Below are 6,332 nucleotides of genomic sequence, written 5' to 3'. Positions count from 1 at the left end.
TGTAAATAAGGCCCCAGTTATATGCTTTCTAAGTTTCCTTTGCTCTGGTGTCTCTTAACAACAGTAGAAATGTAGCTAAGACACTTAGTTAACCCTTTCTAAAAGCACTCTCATGGCCTCTTCTTTTCATGGCGATTCTAATTCCAATTAAAATGACATTCAAGACTAAGCACCATATAGTACAATGGACTGTTCATATGTCCTCCCTTGTTGCTTGCTCCTTCCCTCTTTCCTCCGCTCTTTCCAGTTGTTGTCGTCTTCTTCTTCTTCCCCTTCTCCTCCTCCTCCCCTGTCTCCTCCTCCTCCTTTTCTTCCTCCTTCTCCTCCTCCATCACCGCCTCCTCCTCCTCCTTTTTTTCCAAATCAAAGAGTTGCCCCCCTTTCAACACCCAACTTAGTGGCAAGTTTCGTGCCTCTGTCTTGCAGACATCTCCCCGACTGGCCCATGTCTCACCTTGTTCCTCCAGTCACCAGCTCAGCCCCCACATTTCCAGCAGGAGTCTCTGTGTCATCTCCTGCCCAGGAATGCTGCTTCCGTTCCAGTCTCCTAAGCTGCCCTGAGTGGGAACCAGATTTCTCTTTCATAATAGAAGTTCACATTCAAATCTGACCTGTGGCCTCCCACTTCATGTAAAATAGCATCTAGCCTGCCTTCTGTACCATTCCACAGCGTCCCCTAGCTCTGAGAGCATGCCTCCTTCTCACAGGGCTTTCTGAGGTCACCACCATGAACTTGAACCCCTTACTAGATACTCTCACATGCTCCTGCAGGAGCCTCTTGGTCTTGGCATTTTGTGCCTTTGGCAACGATGGCTCTGTGTTAGGGGAAGTGCATCATGGGAGGCCGAGCAGCATCCATGACTTCTATTCACCAGATACTGCAAGCAAGCTCCTCCCAGCTGTGACCATTCAAATGTCTCCCTATGTTGTCACATGTCCTTAGAGGTCAACTGTTCCCCTGGCTGGGAGACACTGACAGGGTACTCTACTAGATATATTGGTGGCTAGAGCCAATACCATTGACAACACTCCTCCTCTTTCTTGGAGGGAGCAGAGAGGAGGAGCAGACAGGTAATGAATGTATTAAGTAAAGTATATCTACTCTAGAAGGTGACATTGGCTCTGTACAGCAGATTAAGGGTGATCACCACTGATAGAGGGGATACACTTGTTTTATTTGTCAGCTTGTTTTGAGAAGGATCATCTCTGCTAGCAGAATGCTCTAGCCCAGGCTGGTATCAAACTCTTGGCCCTCTTGTCTCAGTTCCCAAGATGCAAAATGTGTGCCACCATGCCAGGCCTGGGGCTATAATTTTAAGTAGGGTGATCAGGATAAACCTTGTTGGAAAGGTCACTTAATATTTACTGTTATTATTGATTTATTTATTCTTATTATTTATTAATGCACAGGTCATTGTAACTGGCCTGGAATAAGTGAATATATTTTAAAGAGACAACTGTGTCCCTCCCTCTGACTGTCAGACTATTGAAACAAATGGGAACTGGGATTCCTTGCTCTGTCCCTCTCAGCGTCCCCGCTCCAGCCCAGTCCCCCCCAGGAATCTCAGGCTGGAAGAAACACAGAGCAGCTTGCATCCCAGAAAGAGATTCCACACACTTCAGACAACTTGTCAACCACCGTGTAGGAGACACTGGAACACAGACAAGGATGGGTCAGTGGGATGGGACCACAGTTTATATGCACACATCCCAGTGGCGTCCTTTCAATTTAACCTCACTTCTGCACCCCGAAGATGGACTTGAAGTAAGTCACTGGGGTTCTTTGTTCCTCTTTCCAAAGTGGGCACATTTGAATAAATCTCATTTTTCCTGCAGTTTTTCTATTAACTTGCTTAATTTCTTCTTGAGGAGAGGTGGCAGAACCTGTCTCCTTGGGGTACAGACTGTGACTCCAAGTTTGGCAACATCATGACATGAAATTATATCATCTTAATTTTATTGTAATTATAATTTCTTGTCTTTATAGCTAGAAAGAGTCTATGAGGGCACAAGATGTTTCCAGCTTGTTTGAGATCTTGTAAAGCCACGTGGGGTCAGCCAGCACGCCACACTTGCATTGTAAAGGTTTAAGTGGAAGAGAAAGATGAGGGTGTTTTTTTTTTTTTTTTTTTTGCAAGGGGTGGATGTAGGAACGGTAGGGCACAGGAAAAGAGGAGGGGACAGGGCATATGCCAGTGGGGACAGTGGAGGAAAGAGAACAGGCTACACTTTCATTCTCTCCGTCCTAAGTTGCTCCATGCCACGAGGCATTGCCCTGCCACCCACCACTTCCCTCCAGAAGCCTACAGAGGGTTTTCTTAGCCTGAATAAATTTCCCCAGTGCAGGCTGATCCCTTCTGCAGGGTGTGATAAACCCCTTTTCATAAGGAAGACATGAATGGCTGTAATCAGATACACTATTTGCCATGCTAAATAAAATGAGCAAAAGGGAGGGAAAAAAACCTCAGCTGGGCTATAATTATGGGTGTAATATTTCAGCCCATCTCAGAAACCTGCTGCCTCGCCTTCTCAGCTAAGAGAGAGATGGGAAGCTAAGCCGGAGGAGGCAAGCAAGAGCACCAAGAGCTGAGGTAGGGGTCTAATTAATTGCTTGTATGTCTCCCTAGTTCTAGTCTGACAATCCTGGTATTTTTGCTGCACAAGATAAAAAGACAGATTATTGCTCCCACGTGTGGCTCTGAGAGACACAATCTTCCTCGCCGGCACCTAGCCTGACCCAGCACTGTCAAGTGTCTGCCATTTGCAAAGTGCTTGGTAAACTCAAGGGTTTTATTTGGTTTTGACTTGGGGTTTTAAAGTTCTATTTATTTATTTACTTTGTTGAGCTAAGGCCTCACTTCATAGGCCAGGCTGGCCCGATACTCACAATCCTCCCACCTTGGCTTCTGAGTGCTGGGATGGCAGGCATGCACTATCAAGCTTAGTGTAGACCCAGGGCCGTGTACAATAATAGCTATCTTAGGCTTCTTGTTGTATGCCATGCCCTTTGATAAAGACTTTGAAACCTGTATTTCATTTCTTTGCTGGGAGTGGTGGGAGACACACACACACACACACACACACACACACACACACACACACACACACGAAAATTCTGTTGGATAAGATGCATGTGTGCTTGGGTGGATGGGTGGGTGAGTGGATAGGAATCGGATAGATGAGGTTGGGTGGGTGGACTGTGTTAGATGGGTAGGGAAGTGATGTCAAGAATGAAGAAATGAAAATCTATGCAGAAACTGGCCAGACTCTCGTAGAGTTTGGTTAATCTGCGGTTCAAGGCAGGTAACTGGGAAGTCCTGAGAAATAGGGCTGGGCCTGCTTCTCAGAGTCCTTGACAGAAGGCTGAGTTCCAGAGAGCAGGGCACCTGCTGAATGCTTTCATGCAGAGCTAGTGACTAGGATGAATATGGATGTGGGTACTGAATATGCAGCATTCATTTATTTGTTCATTCATTCATTCACTCATTTGTTCATGTATTTCAGGCATGTGTCCCGAGGGCCCCCTAAGCTGTGAGCTCAGGATTGGGCTTTAAGAACTTACAGACATGTGATCAGAATTACAGGCCACTGGGATGACAGACTACTGGGCGGGGTGGGGGTGGGGGCTCAAAGGCGTTCTCATCCCAGAGCCTCAGGGAAAGAAGCTGCTGAAGGTAGGTGACACCTGTATGACAGTGTGCAATGTAGTTCAGATGGCTAAGGAGGCAATGCCAGTGAGGGCTGAAATCAGCCTGAGGCGCATTGCTGGGAAAAAGCCTGGAGAAGCAGAGACCTGCTAATCAAAGGTGTCGCTGCTGCTGCTGCAGGGATTCAGAGGGAAGGCCTTGGGATCAGGTGACAGAGTCTAATCCCAGGCCCCAATTTCTCAGATGAGTTCCCTGAGTGAACTTCTATCTCCCTGGAGGTAATTAAGTGGGCCTGTCAAAGGATGGGATGGGGCAGGCCACAGAGGACCAAGGGGGAGGGGCAGGGGTGGGAGGCACAGAAGCAATCCAGACAAGGGGATTCAAGTGCAGGGATTTACAAAAGACTTCCCAGGGAGGGTGCCAGGGGCCAGGATAGGACTAGAGTAGGAGCTAAATGGGGTGGGGGATGGAGGGGGGGGGGTACTTCAGGCAGTGCGTTAAGGAGAAAGCCACTGGGAGTCTGATCCCAAGGAGACCTGCCCCAAGGGTTATATTCTCAGTCACTTTGACGAACCAGAACTGCTTCCAGAGACTCCAGGGCTGAAGAGGAAGCAACTAGGGAGACAGTCATCTAACGATAGGATGGGTGGAGATGGGTGGGGGCTTGCCAAGGCTCTGCTGGATAAGTCATGGGAAGAGAGGACTGAAGGGCTGTCCAGGCCAGAGAGATCAATACCACAGCGAGACTAGAGGTGAGTGGGTTCCTGGAAAGTTCGCGGACATTCACTGTGGTTGAACTTCACGCAGCTGGGAAATGACGGAGATGGCGGGGCTTGGGTGGGGGCGGGGAGCCGGGAGGGGCGGGGCGTGTGGAGGGCGGAAGGGCCGACAGGCTTAATCTCGATCACTAGAGCTCTGTCCTTAGTTTTAATACAGTAAGGGGAGAAGCAAGACCCTTGGATTGTGAGGTGCCTGTAAGTCAGAGCTATTGGACTTGCACGTGGGGGGAAGGGCTGGACAGAACGCAATCAGTGATGTGCCTGGGGTTGGGATGGTGGTGTAGAGGCCACTAGGAAGACTGGGCTCGTAGCTGGAACCACTCCCTACCACTGTTGTAGGGATGCTCTGCATTAGGGGAGATGGCTGCTAGTCAAGTATCTGCTGGCCAGGCATGGACACCTGAGTTCTACGCCTAGACAGCAGTGTCTATGTAAAAGCTGGTGGCAGAACCATGTGCCTGTAATCCCAGCGTTGTACTGTCAAGATGAAAGAGGCGTGTGGCAGAGGATCTCAGGGGCTCGAGGGCCAGCCAGGCTAGCTCAGTCAGCAAGCTCCAGTTCTAGTGGGTGACCCCGTGTCTTAGAGCTTCCACTGCCACAATGAAACATCATGACAGAAAAGCAAGTTGGGGAGGAAAGAGTTTATTTTATTTTAATAAAAAAAATTGTATTTACTTAGAAGCATTCAGAGTGTCAACAAAACAGTTGCAATTTTTTTTTTTCAATTACAGAGTGGTATTCATTTAACAGAACAACAATTATCTTCATATAAGCTGCATCACAGACAACTGAAGATGGAAACAAAACAAAACAAAAAAAGAAAAAAACTCTACCGTCCCCATGTATAACTAATTTGTGCTGTGCACCAAGAACCTCCTTTAATTTCCATGCCAATTTACAACCCCCAGACTGTACCAGGCAAGGTCAGTGGCCATGGAAAATACCGCCAGGACAGGGCTAGCTAAAGACAGGTTTGGTAGTGTGTTAACTATGCAAAAAGAAAAAAGACACTGTACAGTTTAAAAGTGAATCTTTCACAGCCTTATATTTCAATTTTTTTTCTTTAAAAGGAGTGAGTTGCGTTAAATATAGACAAGAAAAAAACCTGCGCTAAAGCCAATTTATTAATCATCGTCATCTTTTTCCTCTTCCTCCTCATCTTCCTCTTCTTTTTTCTTGCTCTGTTCAGCTTTGGCCACGCCCTTTTTGCTTCATCAGGCTCTCTGGCCGCCTGGCAGCCTTCTTCTCACTGGGCTGCTTGTCATCCTCAGTGTCTTGTTCCACATCTCTCCTACCTTCTTTGCAACATCACCAATGGATAAACCAGGGTGTTCTCCCGTGATTTTGGGGCGGTACTCAGAACAGAGCAAGAAGACTGAAGGAGGCCTCTTGGGTGTACTGGGGTCCTTGAACTTCTTTTTGGTAACCCCTTTGGCGGGGTGGGGGTGGGGGTGGATGTAGGTTTTCATTTCTCTTTCATAACGAGCCTTGTCAGCCTTTGCCATGTCTTCAAATTTCCCCTTTTCTTTAGCCGGCATGGTCTTTCTCCTCTCTGAGCACTTCTTGGAGAACTCTGAGAAGCTGACAGAAGCATCCAAGTGCCTCTTCTTATGCTCCTCCCCACAGGTTTACACAAAGAATACATATGAAGACATTTTGCCTATTGGCTTCTTAGGACCTCCTTTGTTCATGTTTAGTTGATTTTTATCCGTGAGGCTCACAGTCACCTGGTGTCTGTCTGGCTCGGTGCTCGTCCAGCTCGCACTCGCCTTGGCGCTGTCTCTATGGAGCTCAAAGTAGAGGAAAGAGTTTCTTGAGCTCACTCTTCCTCAGCAGAGCTCACCATCACTGGAAGTCAGGACAGGGATGCAAGCGGGGCAGGGACCCGGAGGCAGGAGCTGAACCA

The 6,332-nt window shown here is 47.9% G+C and overlaps 1 pseudogene; it reads right to left on the bottom strand.

The window, feature by feature from the left end:
* Positions 1-284: 284 nt before the first annotated feature.
* LOC127198060 (high mobility group protein B1-like) lies at positions 285-6,117 on the bottom strand (annotated as a pseudogene).
* Positions 6,118-6,332: the final 215 nt, after the last annotated feature.

Source organism: Acomys russatus, chromosome 14 (assembly GCF_903995435.1).
Source record: "Acomys russatus chromosome 14, mAcoRus1.1, whole genome shotgun sequence".
In the NCBI taxonomy this organism is placed as follows: domain Eukaryota; kingdom Metazoa; phylum Chordata; class Mammalia; order Rodentia; family Muridae; genus Acomys; species Acomys russatus.
This window is presented reverse-complemented; position numbering and strand designations above follow the sequence as displayed.